General features: G+C 38.3%; 1 protein-coding gene across 1 annotated transcript in view; it reads right to left on the minus strand.

Moving 5' to 3' along the window:
• The window catches only part of LOC129758010 (mucin-17-like), a 105,344-nt gene that overhangs the window by 34,659 nt on the left and 51,567 nt on the right, over window positions 1-19,118 (minus strand). The window contains exon 2 of the mRNA XM_055755427.1: window positions 12,589-12,639. The gene's annotated coding sequence lies outside the window, so the exon portion shown is untranslated. The remainder of the gene's footprint in view (window positions 1-12,588; window positions 12,640-19,118) is intronic.

Genomic DNA, 19,118 nt, shown 5'->3' on the forward strand with positions numbered 1-19,118 from the left:
CTTGGGCTTCGTGTGCCAGATGTGCCCCTTGGTTTCACCCTATGATACTACATCAAGGGGTAGGCTGTGCTCATGCACTTTTACATCTCACCCTTTTCCTCTTTCTCAATTTTTCCTCAATTTCTCCTTGATCATCGTTCTGCTTTATCCTTTTTCCTCCTTCTCCTTTTCCTCTATCGTCAACTTCAGACTGGTACGGAAGACCCCGAAACGTGTGCCGGTTAGGTAACGCTTTCATAATAACTCACGCCCGTCACAGCATCCACTATCCCGGGGACCTCGAAACGTGTGCCGGTTAGGTAACGCTTTCAAAGTAACTCGCGCCCGTCACAGCAACCACTTCCGCAGGATTTCTAACCACCAAGGCATGGCCGATTGAGAAACTACCAAGCTAGAATCTCGACACGACCACCCCGAATGGTATCTCCGCTTCCTTTTGCTGCAGGAAAGATCGTAGCTGAGTACGTGAGACCTTTTAAGTCCCACCACACGTATGAGTCCAGATTAGGGTTATACCGCGCCCTAAGATCGCGTTGCTTTTGAATTGAAGTGTCATACGAGGCCCAAGACCTTTCATTAGCTTGTCAAATTTGGTTGACTATCTCGCTCTCTCCGTTCATCATCTTTCCTGATCCTTATCAGATCGCGCATGATTTGCGAGATTTCGTCGACTATAGCACGCCATGACTGTTCGTCGCGACACATTTCACTCACTATGTTTTCAGCGTTCAAATTTTGAAGTTGTTGACGCCTTGAATTGAACCTGGGGCAGACAATGTATTACATGTATTGTTGAATGTACGACATGTATTGTTGAAATTTTGAAAATTATAGGTGGTCGAGAAGCAATCAGATTTATGATTGATTATAAGTGGATTATGGTTGGAAATACCATATTTTTTCTCCGTGTTCGCTTATAAAATGGGGGGCTCCCATAAAAAAAATCTAAGGAAAAACGAAAGAGCTCATAAACTTTTCATTTGATAGTCATGAAATTTGGCACACATGCAAGTTTTCACATGACGAGATGATTTATTCCAATTAGTAAGTTTATTAATTTTGATTATAACCCCTATCGCATTAAAACACGAGGGCCTGCCATACTTAAACAGACTTAACAGACAAAACTCATACAATTTTTGAGTGCCATTCGTGAAATATGGTACACGTGCAAGCTCTAACATGGCAAGTTGATTTGTTGCTTTGAAAAACCTTTCGCAGTTTTAAAGCGAGAGGCACCCATACAAAATCAACATAAAATTCGAAGCAAATCAAATAAGCTTTAAGCAAGTTTTTCATAGCAATTGATTTACTGATTGATTTATTGTAAATTTTTATATTAAATATACAAGTTTCGGTTTATCACACAACAGGAGACAGCTTGAACACTCAATCCGCTAAGAATTGCCTCATAATCAGAACTGTGAAATCCAAACATTAAAGCTTTCTCCATTATAAGTGTAGTGTTTAGTCCAAAGGTTCAGTTACCTAATTTGTAGCTTCGATAACAGGTTAAGGACTATTGGAAATGGGATCCATTCTCCTCAAGCTTATCTGGAAATTTGGGCTGCTCTGCTGTAACACCGGAAACCTGGATACAAAATCAACTCGGCCAAACCACAAATCCGATTTCATTCCCCGTTGCAATGACAGCACTCTACCGGAACTTCAAATATTTTCAATGTTTTAGGAGAACATCAAAAAATTTAAGATGAGCAAAATTTTTCACTTCCTGTCAAACCTGTGGGTTGCTTGGATCCTCTTTATCATTTTTCCATCGAATTTACAACACAAACTAACTTTCAATCTTAGAGCAAATTCACCGGTGTTGGGAAAAAGTGGTAGAAATTTTGACATTTTGAAAATTTTACCATGCAAAAATGTTTTCAAGATCTTGGAGCGTTGTATTTTTTTACAACACTGTTTCTATTTCAGTCGTATGTGATAGAAATATTGCTATTTTTGCATCACAGCATGCGAAAATATAACACGTGTTGTAAAAAAAACTAGAAGTCCACAGATCTTGAAAATGTTTTTGCATGGGAAAATTTTCAAAATGTGCCATAAGTGTCAAAATTTCTACCACTTTTTCCCAACACCAGTGAACTTGCTCTTAGAGCAAGTCCATTCGAGTTGGGAAAAAGTGGTAGAAATTTTCACATTTGTAGCACATTTTGAAAACTTTACCATACAAAAACATTTTCAAGATCTGCGGCTTTCAAGTTTTTTTACAACATGTGTTCTTTTTTCGCATGCTGTAATGCAAAAATAGCTCAATTTTTATAACATACAGCTGAAATAGAAACAGTGTTGTAAAAAAAAAAAAAAATACAACGCCTCAAGATCTTGAAAACATTTTTGCATGATAAAATTTTCAAAATGTGCTAAAAATGACAAAATGTCTACCAATTTTTTCCCAACACGAGTGAATTTGCTCTTAGAGTTCACTCGTATTGGTCTAAACAGTCGGTTTCGACCCGAATTCCGACCAAAGCTTCAAATTACAAAAATGACATAAAATGATAAAAGAGACACAAATTTTGTCTGAAACCCAAATATGTTTTGACATAATGAATAGGCTTGTTGTTTATAAAAATGAAAAAAAAAATCTTCAAAAACCGTATTTCGCTAGTATCTATTTCCCGATTCAAGCGACTTTTTTATCGACTCGAATAACAGCCTTTACCGAAATCATTCAACTGTACAAGCTAGTTGTTAAGAAGATATCTGGAAGTCATTCCAATCCGGAAAGCCACATCGAATAGATAACTCATTTTGGAGGCAACATTAATTTCCATAATCAGTCTAGCCTAGCCTAAAACAAAAAGAAAAAAGGGAACATCGCAAAAAACTTGAAAATCCTCTCTTCTGGTTGATCAGAAATCCGTAGAGCGGCAACGACGAGAAAACCTCGGAATGAAGTTTTAATAAATCAAACCCGAGATGGGATAAATATTCAACTCGACCGGCGCTCCTAAGAAGGAGGAGGAGGAAGTCAGCTGGTACGAAAAACAAACTAAGAAATACACATACACACTTTGAATCGAAGTTCGTTCGGGGAGAGAAGGCGGATGTGAGAAAGGGTGGCAAAAAAACTTGAAACCATGCCAAAAGAAAAAAAACTGCCGTTAGGTTTTTGCTTCCTACTTTGGCCAACTTGAAGGCAGTCGCGGCGGAAAGATCCTACTAGATTTCTGTATAGGTACCTAAATATATACCAACAAATTTGAGAGTTCAACATGGCGCAATCGGATGGTGGCACCACGGCTAGTGGGAAGTGAGAAAATGCGGTCTCCTTTTTGGGGGTAGGGTGGGACATTTTGCAGCTTACAAAAAGAACGAAAGAAAAATAAGTACAGGAGTAAAAAAAAATAAAAATGCAAAGAACATAAGTACAAAAGAACGAGATACAGAAGTACAAAAGTTCAACACCACACAAAAATAAAAGTACAATAAACAAAAGAACAAGATACAAAAGTACAAAATTACCAAACTACAAAAGTATAGAAGCACAAAAGTACAAAAATACAAAACTACAAAAGTACAAAAGCACAAAAGTACAAAAGCACAAAATTTCAGAAGTACAGAAGTACAAAAGCACAAAATTCAAAAATACAAAAGTACAGAAGAAAAAAAATTACAAAAGAAAAAAAGTACAAAAAAACAAAAGTACAAAAGTAAAAAAGTAGAAATGTACAAAAGCAAGTAAAAAAGTACAAAACTACAAAAGTGCAAAAGTACAAAAGTGCAAAAGTTCAAAAGTATAAAAGAACGAAAGTAAAAAAGTACAAAAGTACAAAAGTTCAAAAGTACAAAAGTACAAAAGTGCAAAGGTATAAAACTACAAAAGTGCAGAAGTACAAAAGTATAAAAGAACGAAAGTAAAATAGTACAAAAGTACAAAAGCACAAAAGTACAAAAGTACAAAAATACAAAAATATCGAAGCACAAAAGTACGAAAGTACAAAAGAACAAAGCACAAAAGTGCAATAGTATAAAAGTGCAAAAATACAAAAGAACAAGATACAAAAGTATAAAAACTGAAAAGTACAAAACTACAAAAGTGTAAAAGTACAAAAGTACAAAAGAATAAAGGTACAAAAGTAAAAAAAGTACAAAAGTACAAAAGTAGAAAAGAACGAAAGAAAAATAGTACAAAAGGACAAAAGTACAAAAGTGAAAAAGTACAAAAGTACAAAAGTTCAAGAGTACAAAAGTATTAAAGTACAAAAGTACAAAAGAACAAAACTACAAAAGTTCAAAAGTACAAAATTATCAAAGTACAAAAGAACAAAGTACAAAGTTGCAAAAGTACAAAAGTAAAAATGTACAAAAGTTCAAAAGTACAAAAATTCAAAATAACAAAAGTACAACAGTACAAAAGTATGAAAGTACAAAAGTACAAAACTACAAAAGAACAAAAGTACAAAAGTTCAAAAGTTTAAAAGTACAAAAGTACAATAGTACAATAGTACAAAAGTACAAAAGTACAAACGTACAAACGTACAAAAGTTCAAAAGAACAAACGTACAAAAGTACAGAAGAACTATAGTAAAAATGTTCAAAAGTGCAAAAGTAAAAATGTACAAAAGTTCGAAAAGTCAAATGTACAAAAAAACAAAAGTACAAAAGAATAAAAGAACAAAATAACACAAGTAAAACAGACAAACCTAAATGCAAAAATGTCCCTTATAAATAAAAGTTCGTAGGTTGAAAAAACTCAAAAAAAACCAGTGAATTTTACAGTTCTTTGTGGTGGAATTCTGTAATTAACATCCTGAATAAATGTAATTTTACAGTTTGTTATGTTGTTGTTGACTTAATTTCGGCTGAAATTACCGGACAAACCGTAGAAAATTTTTCGATTACGTACTATTCATTAAAATGCTATCGAATGTTCTGTTATTGAAGTAAACATTTAAACAAATCCGTTTACTTTTGCCGAAACATACTTTTTACATTGCCAGCTCACTTAGAAATGAAATATCGAACTTATTATCAAAAAAATAAATAAATTTGATTGTATTTTAAACTGAATTACCGTCTCAAGCTTTTGAACAACTTAAAATAAGAACCTGAAGATGCTGCGTCGTCGGTCGTCGAATGCGTTATTCCATTTCGTTCCTTTTGTTTTAAGAAACAATTTTCTTTGGACGGGGAGATACGATGGGAGGTTTTCGATTGAGGAAGTGGGGAAGCTCTTATACATAACCAAAACGGCATACACAAACGTATCTTGTGCCTAGTTGGCAGCACCATACGGTTGCCAGATGAGAAGAGAGGGAATAGCGCGTTTGAAAATAATCACCCACATGGCGTGCGCGTTGCACAAGTGATGGATTGAATTTTCCTTCTGAAGAAGCTGTAGGTACAGAGAAGATCAACTGCAAATTTAATGAGAACATGTGAATTTTCTGTGTGACCTCACACAGCTTAAATTTAAAGCATCTTTTGTCGCAACAGCTCCACTTTGAGGTTACGAGTATTTGTTACTCATAAAATTAATAACTGTTTTTGTCCGTAATTAAATTTAATGAACTTGAGCTGATGTAAGGCTTTGAATACATTAATCCAGTATTACAGCATACTTCCCGTTCAAAGTCAAGGTGAACGTAAGTCGTTCTCATGATCAAGACATGATCCCGCCTCTATATAATTATTACCTGGGCCAGGTAATTGAGGGTCAAGGGAACACAAAGAAAACACGACGAGAGCAACATTCAATCTTCCATAACCGAGACACGCTGCGAGCTTACCGCTGTTTGTTCATGGCATCAATTTCATGTCGAAGTTTTAAGTTCTCAATTAGGGAGGTCTTAACCACACGAAGAAAAAACCCTCATCAAACAAACTTTAACAAACTTCTAAACGATTTTAGTTCATGCGAACCTCGTAAAACTACATCGAGAAAAAAGTTTTGCCATTAACCTCGAAAATCGGGAATCAAAGCAATCGCATTACAAATTGCACTCCATCATCAAGACAGCACGAACGAACGAACGAAAAAATAACACTGTTCATGGCTGTGACATTGAATGTATCAATCTCCTCCATTCAGTAGTAGGCCAGGAGTAAATTCCTTTTGCTAGCAAGCTTCTGAGCACCCACTACCTACCACCTACTGTGAATATTATAAGTAAGTAACCGGGGGGTGCACCGAAAGTCATGCACACCGAGACTACTATCTCTATCGGTTACGAAAATTGTTGGAGCACACCAACACCACTGAAAAAATTGCTAGCTTCGAATGAAAATGACTACCAGCAGAAGGCACCCACTGCACTTCTGTTTGTACCAAACCCTCCACGCGACGACGACGACGACGGAACGATGCAAACTTCAAGTAGGACCAAATGCGCCATTATTTATGGCCAGAGTGCTCCGCTAGCGGTACCCCTTGCATCATCCGTGCTCCGCTTCTGGCGGACGGGGCGGGCAGCAAATAATCATCAAACAGCATGGTCACGATTCGTAAACACGTTCTTGTATTGTATTTGCACTTGGATGCGCTTGTATTTTGGGGCGAACTATCTGTGCACCGTTTAGAGAAGAACACAGTGTCGTCCTAGTTTCGGAAGACACTTTTTATTTTGTGGGGCCATTTTGATCTATTGTCCGAAGAAGTTTTATCTAACATTTCATTCCATAATATTTATAGACCTGAAGTCCTTTTTCTGCAGAATAGACAGTGGAGATGGTCTTTTGAAGTTGATTTTTCACGAAGGTCTCAAAAAGATGATCATCTGAAGATAATCTTTCAAGATTATCTTCTGAAGATGGTCTTCTGAAGATGGTCTTCTGAAGATGGTCTTCTGAAGATGGTTTTCTGAAGATGGTCTTCTGAAGGTGGTCTTCTGAAGATGGTCTTCTGAAGATAGTCTTCTGAAGATGGTCTTCTGAAGATGGTCTTCTGAAGATGGTCTTCTGAAGATGGTCTTCTGAAGATGGTCTTCTGAAGATGGTCTTCTGAAGATGGTCTTCTGAAGATGGTCTTCTGAAGATGGTCTTCTGAAGATGGTTTTCTGAAGATGGTCTTCTGAAGATGGTCTTCTGAAGGTGGTCTTCTGAAGATGGTCTTCTGAAGATGGTCTTCTGAAGATGGTCTTCTGAAGATGGTCTTCTGAAGATGATCTTCTGAAGATGGTTTTCTGAAGATGGTCTTCTGAAGATAGTCTTCTGAAGATGGTCTTCTGAAGATGGTCTTCTGAAGATGGTTTTCGGAAGATGGTCTTCTGAAGATGGTCTTCTGAAGATGGTCTTCTGAAGATGGTTTTCTGAAGATGGTCTTCTGAAGATGGTCTTCTGAAGATGGTCTTCTGAAGATGGTCTTCTGAAGATGGTCTTCTGAAGGTGGTCTTCTGAAGATGGTCTTCTGTAGATGGTCTTCTGAAGATGGTCTTCTGAAGATGGTCTTCTGAAGATGGTCTTCTGAAGATGGTTTTCTGAAGATGGTCTTCTGAAGATAGTCTTCTGAAGATGGTCTTCTGAAGATAATCTTCTGAAGATGGTCTTCTGAAGATGGTCTCTCGAAGATAGTCTTCTGAAGATGGTCTTTCGAAGATGGCCTTCCGGTGATGGTCTTCTGAAGATAGTCTTTCGAAGATGGTCTTCCGAATATGGTCTTCTGAAGATAGTCTTTCGAAATTGGTCTTCCGAAGATGGTCTTTCGAAGATGGTCTTTCGAAGATGGTCTTCTGAGGATGGTCTTCTGAAGATGATCTTCCGAAGATGGCCTTCCAAAGATGGTCTTCTGAAGATGGTCTTCTGAAATGGTCTTCTGAAGATGGTCTTCTGAAGATGGTCTTCTGAAGATGGTCTTCTGAAGATGGTCTTCTAAAGATGGTCTTCTGAAGATGGTCTTCTGTAGATGGTCTTCTGAAGATGGTCTTCTGAAGATAGTCTTCTGAAGATGGTTTTCTGAAGATGGTCTTCTGAAGATGGTCTTCTGAAGATAATCTTCTGAAGATGGTCTTCTGAAGATGGTCTCTCGAAGATAGTCTTCTGAAGATGGTCTTTCGAAGATGGCCTTCCGGTGATGGTCTTCTGAAGATAGTCTTTCGAATATGGTCTTCCGAATATGGTCTTCTGAAGATAGTCTTTCGAAGGTGGTCTTCCGAAGATGGTCTTTCGAAGATGGTCTTCTGAGGATGGCCTTCCAAAGATGGTCTTCTGGAGATGGTCTTCTGAAGAGGTTTCTGAAGTGTCTTCAGAAAAGGTTTCTGAAGTGTTTTCAAAGGAAATCTCAAAGAGTCTTCTGAAGATGGTCTTCTGAAGATGGTCTTCTGAAGATGGTCTTCTGAAGATGGTCTTCTAAAGATGGTCTTCTGAAAATGGTCTTCTGAAGATGGTCTTCTAAAGATGATCTTCTGAAGATAGTCTTCTGAAGGTGATCTTCTGAAGATGGTCTTCTGAAGATGGTCTTCTGAAGATGGTCTTCTGAAGATGGTCTTCTGAAGATGGTCTTCTGAAGATGGTCTTCTGAAGATGGTCTTCTGAAGATGGTCTTCTAAAGATGGTCTTCTAAAGATGGTCTTCTGAAGATGGTCTTCTGAAGATGGTCTTCTGAAAATGGTCTTCTGAAGATGGTCTTTTGAAGATGGTCTTCTGAAGATGGTCTTCTGAAGATGGTCTTCTGAAGATGGTCTTCTGAAGATGGTCTTCTGAAGATGGTCTTCTGAAGATGGTCTTCTGAAGATGGTCTTTTGAAGATGGTCTTCTGAAGATGGTCTTCTGAAGATGGTCTTCTGAAGATGGTCTTCTAAAGATGGTCTTCTGAAGATGGTCTTCTGAAGATGGTCTTCTGAAGTTGATTTTCTGAAGATGGTCTTCTGAAGACGGTCTTCTGAAAATGGTCTTCTGAAGACGGTCTTCTGAAGATTGGCTTCCGAAGATGGTCTTCTGAAGATCGTTTTCTGGAGAGGTTTATCAAGTGTCTTCAAAGGAAGTTCTAAAGAGTTTTCTTGAAAGTTTTCTGCAGAGCGGTCTTAACAGACACATGTAGCGTCTACTTGAAAGTCATTTTAGAGCTCTTTTTCACTATTCCTTATAGTTTTTTGAAGACTTTTCTTATCACATTTTGTTAAACTAGATTATGAAAACGTTCTTAATAATCATCTGAAAGATTCCTAAAGGGTCTTCTGGAAGGTTTTCTGAATGATCTCCAGATGATCTTGAGATTTATCTTAAGGGTCTCCTAAAGGTCTTCTGTAGGAACATCTCTAGAATTCCTTTGAATAGCCTTTTGTAGAGTGTCTTGAAAGACTTCTTTAGGAATAGTAGAAGTTGTTAAGAGTAGAGTTACCCTATTTAATCCAAATCAAGGTTGCCAGATTTTTTTCAGCACGTATCCGGGCCGGAAAAATCCGGGCAACTTTATATGAAAACCTGGCAAAATCCGGGCATTTGATTTCAAAATTGATAACCACAAATCCGGGCAATATCCGGGAAAATTCTGTTAAAACCCAGAAATTAATCAACATGAATCAAGAAAAAAAAACTGAAATATTTTTTTGATCAAAGCTCATCGATAGATTTTAAATCTTATTTTAGGCTTCCAGAAAACCTTTCATGATTATTTTTATAAAACACCCAAAACAATTAGTTTTGGAGGCATAAACAAATAAAATTTTACTTGACAATTTGTTTTCACTCTATTGTGTTGTGAGCCTACTTGGTTAAATGATTAAACTGAATCAAAGCAATCAAAAGATTTCTTTTAATTCACCACCGTGGTTGAACAAAAAGAAATTTTTCGATTGCTTTCATTCAAATTTTTTTTAGTTCGATTTGCCAAAAAAGTGAATAAATCTAGCAAAAATTCGGGCATTTTGCAATGAAGTCCGGGCAACCGGGCCGGACCAGGCTGTTCCCAAATTTTGAATTGAATATCCGGGGAAAAAGTCCTGTGATCAAAACTCGCGGAAATGGAGTCGAAAGAACAGCTCGTGCGTGATAAAATCTTGCGCATTCATCACGAGAACAAGGATTTCTCGCATCGTTCCATCGCAAAAACGTTGAGAATCGCGAATTCCACGGTGTCGAGAGTGATTAAGCGGTTCGAGGAACGATTGACCACCGATCGGAAGCCCAGAAGTGAAGGAAAAAGTATTCCGTACAACACCAAAAATCACAACCGTGAGTTGGGGCCTTCAACCGAAACCCAAAAGCCTCCGTTCGGGATGTGGCTAAGAAGCTGCACCTAAACCGAAATTTTGTTCAGAAGGCCAAAACTTAGGCTGGGCTTCGAACGTTCAAGGTACAAAAGGCAAGTCCGCCAAAACCCGTGCCAGGAAGTTGTACCTCAACATGCTGACGAAAGTTGAATGTTGCATCATGGACGACGAAACATATGTGAAGGCCGACTTCAAACAGATCCCCGGCAACCTGTTTTTCACGGTCAAGAATATGTTCAGCGTTCCGGAGCATGTCCGCACTCAGAAGATGTCCAAATTTGCAAATAAATTCCTGGGAAGCGGAGTGCACCTTTCGTGACCCAGGACACGATGAACGGACAGGTGTGCATGAAAGAGTGCCTCCAGAAGCGGCTGCTTCCTCTGCTGAAGGTCCACAACGTCCCAACAATCTTCTGGCCGGATTTGGCCTCATGCCTCAACTCCAAGGACCTGCTGAAGTGGTATGCGGACAATAAGGTCAATTTCGTGCCGAAAACACTCTGGAGCTCCGCCCCATCGAGAAGTACTGGCCGATCATGAAGCAGCGCCTTCTTAAACGACCTAAGGTAGTGAAGACAGTCGTGAAATTGAAGAAAGTATGGGTTTACATGCAAAAAACGGTTGATTCAAAGGTTGTGCAGAATCTTATGGTCGGGGTTAAGACCAAGGTGCGGGCATTTAAAATACGAGGAAAATGGTAAAATGAAGTTTAATAGTTATTTTTCAATCTCTGGAAATTTGATGGCAATCGGATGAAAACTCGAATTTTGCGAATCAATTTTTGTGTAGGGCAATTTCATCGTGGACACCCTTTATGATAAAAATTCCTAAAATATAGATTGCAAAAATTTTATACCCAATACGACTTATGTAACAATTTTGGGAGTGGCCCATCGAAACCCGACCCGATGTTTTTAAATGTTAGAACAATTCATATACATATTTGACGGTCGCCATGTATTTGTTCAAAACTACGTGTATTTTCGCTTGAAGTGGCATTGATAAGCCGATCCTATACCGGATGGCGTTCTGTCAGAGAGATTTCACTTCGCCGGATATTGATCTGAATGAAGCGCGAAGTGTCTTGTTGGAATGTTTGTGTTGTTGTTGGTGTTTTTGTTATCAAAAACATCCTCCCACTTGAAAAAAAAACCCACGCCAACACCTATTAATCCACCATGAAAGCAAGTCAATTCGAGCTGCATCGATGAACTGACTATTTAGGCGGTGTTTTTTTTTACTTTAGAGAGAGAGAAACATGCAAAATATTGCACTCAGCCAAGCGAGTAATTTGTTTCCTGTTTTGGCCTACCCCAAACCCTGACTGACTAGGTACCTGCTGCTGTTGCTACTTTTGCATGGAAACCAGAGCACCATGACAAGAGTGCAATAATGCATCGAAAAACGATAGTAGTTTTGTAGTTGTTGTTATTATTATTATTATTTCTGCCATAGTTTATCACCTCTACTAGGAGGCTTAAGTTGCCCCCTCTAATAAGTCCGGTTTGCCGAAAGCGGAAGCAACAAGAGAAGAGGGAAGGCATAAATAGCTGGTAGCTATTTCTGTCAATCAATCCACTAGCAAAAGAAAAATACCCCGTTGTATTCGATACAGTTAGTTTACTTTACTAGTAGAACCCCGCAAGTGTTAGTTTGAACTAGCTTGGAGGTATAAGTGGATTGAAACCTCTACACAAACTAGTGAGAACTGACCGATTTCCGACTCTCGATGATGTCGAACACGAACGAATGACAGCGTGGCCGCTCTTTGTTAAATGGGCACTTGGTACTTTCGTTCGGATTGCATAATTGTGGACACACGCCATAATATGATACAACGACGCGAAACGTGATCCCACATTGATAGTGATAGCATGCAGGCACCTAGCTAGTTCTATTTCTAGACCACGCCATTTCACTGAATAGTTTGGGAGGTTGATTTATTGTTTTTTTTTAAAAGACTTATAGATTACTCGAACAAGAGAGCTGTGATGGATGTTTGAGATTCAAATTATACGAAACGTGGGAGAAGTAGGTTTTTATAAATAAGTTTATTGTCTTCCTCCATTTTTGTTGAAGTCTATCGAAATATTCATACTGGTAAAAGATTAAAAAAAAACCCGTAAGCCAAGATGTGAGGTAAGGTTTATGTTATCAACAGTATATGATGTTCAGTATTCTATTTTTTTTGGCTATTTTCGGTATTGGATTTCAAGCAAACAACATTATTTTTAAAATGAATTTAAAAAAGAAAGTTGTTTGCTTGAAACAACATTCTTTTTGAAATGCATTTAAAAAAGAAAGTTGTTTGCTTGAAATCCAAGACTCAAAATAGCCTAAAAAATAGAATATTTAAAAAATCCTTACCCAATTTAATCTAAAATTTACTCTACAATTACATTAACTTTAAACATACCTTAAGTTTCAGGAAGTTCTGTTGATCGTTTCATTTGTCGACTTTATGGATCTGAAAAGAAATAAGAGAAAATATTATTAAAATAAATATTCAAAATTGGTACACTCAGGTAAGCTCATAGTCAAGTTTCCCATAAATATCTAGGGATTGTTACAAAATAATTTCATTTTGAAAAATTACATTTAAAAAACATAAAAATAGACGCCCAAAAGTGGAAAATTTCCTTCATCTTTGAGGACCGCTTCCAGCTCAAATCAATTAGGTGCCATCCAAACCATTGCATACCTAAAGCTTCCGGAAGATCCTCTTCTGGGAAATTTAATCGAACGAAATTACCAATTTGCGTTTCTGTCTCTGACTGTCCCTGGCAGACGAGGGTGCTTTCGGAAGCCCTAGCCTGGAACTTTCCAGCCAATCCATTAGCTTGTTCTCGGAAATGGATTCTCGAAAAAAAGTGCTTTTTACAGTTAGGAGATGAATTGGATAAACGTGAAGTATGGTATTTTTTCAAGGTTCTAAGAATTGATTTTAGCTAAAATCTGGACGGCGGAAGCTAATTTTTTAATGTTCCTTCCTGCTATTCGCAGTCTCTTTAAAAAATAAAAATAACTGCGATTATCATGGAAATTTTCATGATACTGATGCTTTTATAGCAGGGGGAAACCTTTCAAAACGCAAGTTTGACAATTTTTATATTTTACGAGCTGAACCGTTGTGATTTGCTAGTCCTTCTAAAAATCAATAAAACTTGTGAACATTTCATACCAATTAATTTTAGATAACATTACAATGAGAGCTGTAACATGAAGTTTGATTAATTTAAAAAAAATCTGATCTGAAATTCGTTTTCAATCATTGTTTTAAATCTGGAATTAAGAACTAACTAGTTTTATTTGCCTCTCGCCCTGCACTGTGGGGAGTGTCCGTGATCTGCCATAGAGACTTTTTTCGTTACCAAATAACGACACATGTCACATTTGGCTCCATTTGTTAGAAACTTGTTTATACATACACTCCTTCTTCCCGTTTCTCCTCTGAATGAAGGAGCTTTAGATTTAGCTTTAGCTTTGCTTAGCTTGATTGACTACTCACATCCACCTTTAATCATTGGACCCAAAATGCTTTATTCAATAGATCAAAATTGGTCAATCCTGTTCGATTTTTTTTATTTTTTTTAGTCAAGTTTTATTTATCGGTATGATAGTTGTATTTAAACCAATGCATTTAGAATTCCACGAACGCAGGCGTGGCTACAAGTTCTAAATCGCCAATGGTTGCTTCTCCGTGATTGACCGAAGCCATCAATTTTTCACAGAGGTAAAAAAAAGGTGTCTACGATTGACCGCACATCAAGAATGATCAAAACTGATGCGCTCTCTTTGAACATCAATAACGGCGCCGGCCACGTCCTAGTAGTCAATAGATATTTTGGAAAAAGGGATGAAAGAACAATCTTGTGCTTTAGGACCTCCTCTGAATGAAGGAGGGTATTTTTACAAAATACCTTCTCATGTAAAACATTCTTTCTATACTTGAAAAGTTTTTTAAACTTTGCGATAAAACGTGTTTAGGAGCCCCCTTCACCACCTTTCTATGCAAGAATTTGAACGGAACTCCACACCTCCTTTCTTATCCACCCATTGGAAGCTAAGAAAGGGTTTTTAAATAATCATAGAATCATTTCTCGTATCCAGAGCTTTGTTTATGGCGTGTTTTTTCAATAGGTGCTCCACTGTATTTCTGAAGATCAACATGGGTTCATGCAACGTAGATCTACGGCCACCAACCTCATGACGTACGTTTCGAAGTTGGTTACTAGGCTTGACAAACGTCAACTGGTCATCGAAAAATGCGTCGGGTAGAACTACCTGATTGGCGTTGCAAATGGATCAACTCTTATCTCCTATACCGGATTGCTTACGTACGACTAAACAACGTGAACTGGACACCTTTTAGAATCACTTCTAGAGTTCCACAAGGAAGTCATCTGGGACCTTTGATCTTCGTTCTTTTTATCAACGATCTATGCGCTATTATTGAATCGGAAAAGCTGTTGTGCGCCGACGATTTCAAAGTTTTTCCTACCATAGACTTACTAGTTGACTGCTGTGGCCTCCAAATCGACATCAATCCAATTCTAACGTGGTGTCAACAGAATGGTATGGCTCCTAATGTTTCCAAGTGTGATGCCATTTCTTTCGCACGTAAACGTCAACCTTTGAACTTCGAGTACAAAATATCTTCGACTACCTTAAGCCGCAATGCCATCGTCAAGGACCTTGGCATAATTTTGGACAGCAACCTCAATTTCTCGCAGCATATCTCGACTACAACATCTGAGGGCTTCGCGGTTCAGACACTCGAGCTCCTCAATAATCGCATAGCTCGATCAAGTTTACGGTTGAAAACGAAGTTGAATGAAAACTCTCCTTTCTTGATTTGCTGATTCAAAGAAAAGAGGATAATACCTTTAAATTTGGAATTTACCGTAAACCAACCTCAACTGATAGATACATCACGGTTGACTCGAATCATTTTGGGGCTCAAAAACAAGCCGCCTTCCACTCTATGGCACACCGGTTGTATCATATTCCAATGCAAAAGCCCGAGTTTGAAGAGAATATACGAAGCCGGGATTGTAAATGGATATGACAATGATTTTGTTCTAAAAATCCATATCAAACACGCCCAAAAAATACATACAACCACCTTCAGACCGGAAAAAGAAGAATCTTACAGAGTGCGTCTACCATTTCATCCGAAAATTACTAATGGTATAAGTAAGATTCTTCTACAACATGGATTAAAAACTGCATACAAAAGTGGGAATACTTTGAAGGATCGGCTGGTGTCACTCAAAGATAGGATTCCAGAACAGGAGAGATCCGGAATTTACGGCATTCCATGTAAGAGTTGTCCATCGATTTACATCGGCCAAACCCGCCGTAAATTCAAAGTTTGGCTCAAAGACCATAAGAATGCCGTTGAAAACAAAATGATCAACGAATCAAGCGTGGCCGCCCACACAACAGAATTTGACCATTCCATTGACAGGGAAAAGGGCAAATTTAAAAAATGCCTGCGCAAACCTGGACACCTTAACGCATGGGAGTCTATGTTCATCAGTACTGCCGAGAAACTGTTGATGAACGAAGATGATCCACCGATTATATCCACACTTTTAAACCTGATCAACTAAAACTTCGCATGATGCGACACCCTTTCGACGAATTCATCAGCAAAGTAGGACATTGGTTACGTTAATTGTCTTCAAGTAATCACCCTGGCATCGTATTGTAGATGGATTCATTCCATTTTTAGTTTTCGTAAAATGCATGAAATCGTATGGGGGACCCCTCTCCCCTTTGTATCACCCCAAATGAAGAGGGAAGAGTCCCAAAAAATCATAGAAACATTTCTCGTACCAAAACAACCACCCATGTCAAATTAGGTTCTATTTGCTTAATGAGTTCTCGAATTGAGCACAAAGATGTATGGAAGCCCCCCTCCCCCTCATCCATTCTATCTCCACCCTGGTAGAAGGGAGGGGTCACAAACCATCCTTAAAATACTCGTTCTACCCATATAGATACCCTCGCGTGCCAAATATGGTTCGGTTTTGCTGATTAGTTCTCGAGATATTCAAACATGTTTTTTTTGTTTGTGAGACTCCCTCACACTTTCTAGAGAGGGGGCGAGTTCTTAAACTATACCTAATAGTCCTATTTGCCGCTGATAGTGTTGTGTTCGTGATATTATACCAGGTTGTTTCACCAACACTTTTCAGTTTTGGACAATCAACCTCAAAAACGACTATGTGTGTCGACTGGCTGCCCGTTTTTTGTACCGAGAGTTTTTAAGGTTAATTGTCCCGTCTCATCTGTACACGCTCATCAAGTGTGTATAAGAAATGTCGAAAACAACTCTATAGGAACCAAGGTGTGTATATACAGGAGGTGTTACCGAATATCGAATTCCCGATTAAGCCATTTTGGCTTTTAGGCTATGCAACTATGTGGAACTCATGAAGTTTGTTTACCAACAAACCACAGAAATGCTGAGCAAATAAAGGATGATACGGTCAAAATTTGGTCAATATCAACTTGACGTATTTCTTTCAATTTTGCATTTAAAAAACCTGAACACCCCTCATTTTGAAGGTGTGTGTGTGTGTAGAATGTTGTTCCTATTTTGATTTTGGAATTCACTCTTCAGTTGTCAAAATGCCGTCCAAGGAAGAAGAGCAGTGTATAAAAATTTTGCTCGCGCATCGCGAAAATCCGAGCTACTCGCACGCAAAGCTGGCAAAATCGCTAAAAGTTTCCAAATCAACCGTTACAAATGTAATTAAAGTGTTTGGGGAACGTTTGTCGACAGCCAGGAAGTCTGGATCGGGGGGACATCGAAAACCGGAAGCCGCTGAGACGACAAAAAGAGTTGCCGGTAGTTTCAAGCGAAACGACCGTGCATCGAGCCAAAGAACGAGCCGGACTATCGACTTACAAGAAGGTAGTGACTCCAAATCGCGATAAAAAACAAATTACGACGGCCAAAGCGCGATCCCGGAGTCTGTACACGACGATGCTGACGAAGTTTGACTGCGTGGTAATGGACGACGAAACCTACGTCAAAGCCGACTACAAGCAGCTTCCGGGACAGGAGTTTTATACGGCAAAAGGAAGGGGAAAGGTAGCAGATATTTTCAAGCACATGAAACTGTCAAAGTTCGCGAAGAAATATCTGGTTTGGCAAGCCATCTGTTCCTGTGGCTTGAAAAACAGCATTTTCATAGCTTCCAGGACTGTCAACCAAGAAATTTAAGTGAAAGAGTGTTTGAATAAACGTCTGCTGCCTTTCCTGAAGAAACACGGTTGTTCCATACTGTTTTGGCCGGATTTGGCATCTTGCCATTACGGTAAAAAGGCCATGGAGTGGTACGCCGCCAACAACGTGCAGGTGGTTCCCAAGGACAAGAACCCTCCCAACACGCCAGAGCACCGCCCAATTGAGAAATACTGAGCTATAGTCAAGCGGAACCTAAAGAAGACCAAAAAAATTGCTAAGGACGAGCAGCAGTTCAAGGCAAACTGGCTTTCTGCGGCGAAGAAGTTGGACAAGGTGGCTGTACAAAATCAGATGGCAGGGGTTAAGCGTAAGGCCCAGCAATTCGGATTTGGAAAAGCGAAAGCCTAACTGAATATTTTTTCTGAATTTCATACTAATTAAACTTGAAAAAGAAATTTAATTTGATTTGTTAAATAAACGATTTCACCGATTTACACGCGTTTTCCCTTGACAAAATTTTGACCGTATCACCCTTTAGTTCTCGAGATATTCAAACATTTTTCTGTTGTTTGTGAGAGAGGGGTAGAGTTCTTAAACTATAATAGGAACCTTTCCCGGTTTCCTATGTATCCGCCTATCAAACTGCACGTAAATCGGTGCGAATCGGGAACAGACAGACAGATAGACAGAAATTTTATAAGGAGTGTATTCGAAAAAAATACAACACTTTGTTTTGTGAATAACTTTTGAACACATGGATGGAAATTGTCGAAATTTTAGGCAAAGCTGCTTAGTAATGCAATAGTCACCTATGCAAATTTTCATGACGTTTTCTGAAGTGGTTTCTGAAAAAGGCATCCAATGAAGAAGTTTTTCGATTTTAATTTTTGGACACCACGTGCGGCATTTATAATGTATACTATGAACCACCCTTTTTCGAAATCAAGGCCATTTTTGATGATCTCCGACCGACCGACCGAATTGCAGCTTCAAAAGATCATGAGCCTCTTTGAATACTAAACATCAAATTTTTCAATTTTTTTTTCCTTGTTTATTTCCAAAAAATACAGGCTTGACTTGTCAACGACAAGTGTTTGGCTGGAAACATGTCAGGTGTCCGCAAAAGAGTTCATTTTGATGTCCATTACTAAATTTTTCAAAATTTCTCTCCGCTAGCGGTCCAAATATTTTGCGCACAATTTGACCACCGTATTTTGTATATTTTACTGGAGGGCTTCTTTTTGGGCTTAAAGATGTTAAGTAAATCCTATTTATTAGTCAGCTAGACGGACCAGTCCTTAAATTAATCTTTTATTTTTTATTCATTTCATCTATTGAAATTTTCGAATAGAGCTTAATAAAACCTCTCAAAATCCTTAACTTCATAAAATCAATCATCTTAACTTTTATTCAAATTTTAACTCACTGTTAGTTCCTCTAAGACTTATTAAACAATTTACCATATGGACTTTGGTCAAATAGTTGATTGTCAGCTGTTTTTGAGTCTTCCGCTGGGTTTATCCTGAATTTTTCTCGATATTGCCTGAATTGAACGCTATCTCACAAACCACTTGACAGATTGTCAACAAATTTTGTACAGAAAGTATTTCGATCAAACAAATGGTTTTCAAGATACCCGCATTAGTAACTGTTCCATTTTTTAAATGAACTAAGCCTTACATGGGCACACTTTTATTTGTTCTGCTCCTAGCTGTAGAATTTTTATTAATCTTATTCAGAGCAAG

This window comes from Uranotaenia lowii, chromosome 3, assembly GCF_029784155.1.
Source record: "Uranotaenia lowii strain MFRU-FL chromosome 3, ASM2978415v1, whole genome shotgun sequence".
Classification (NCBI taxonomy): Eukaryota; Metazoa; Arthropoda; class Insecta; order Diptera; family Culicidae; genus Uranotaenia; species Uranotaenia lowii.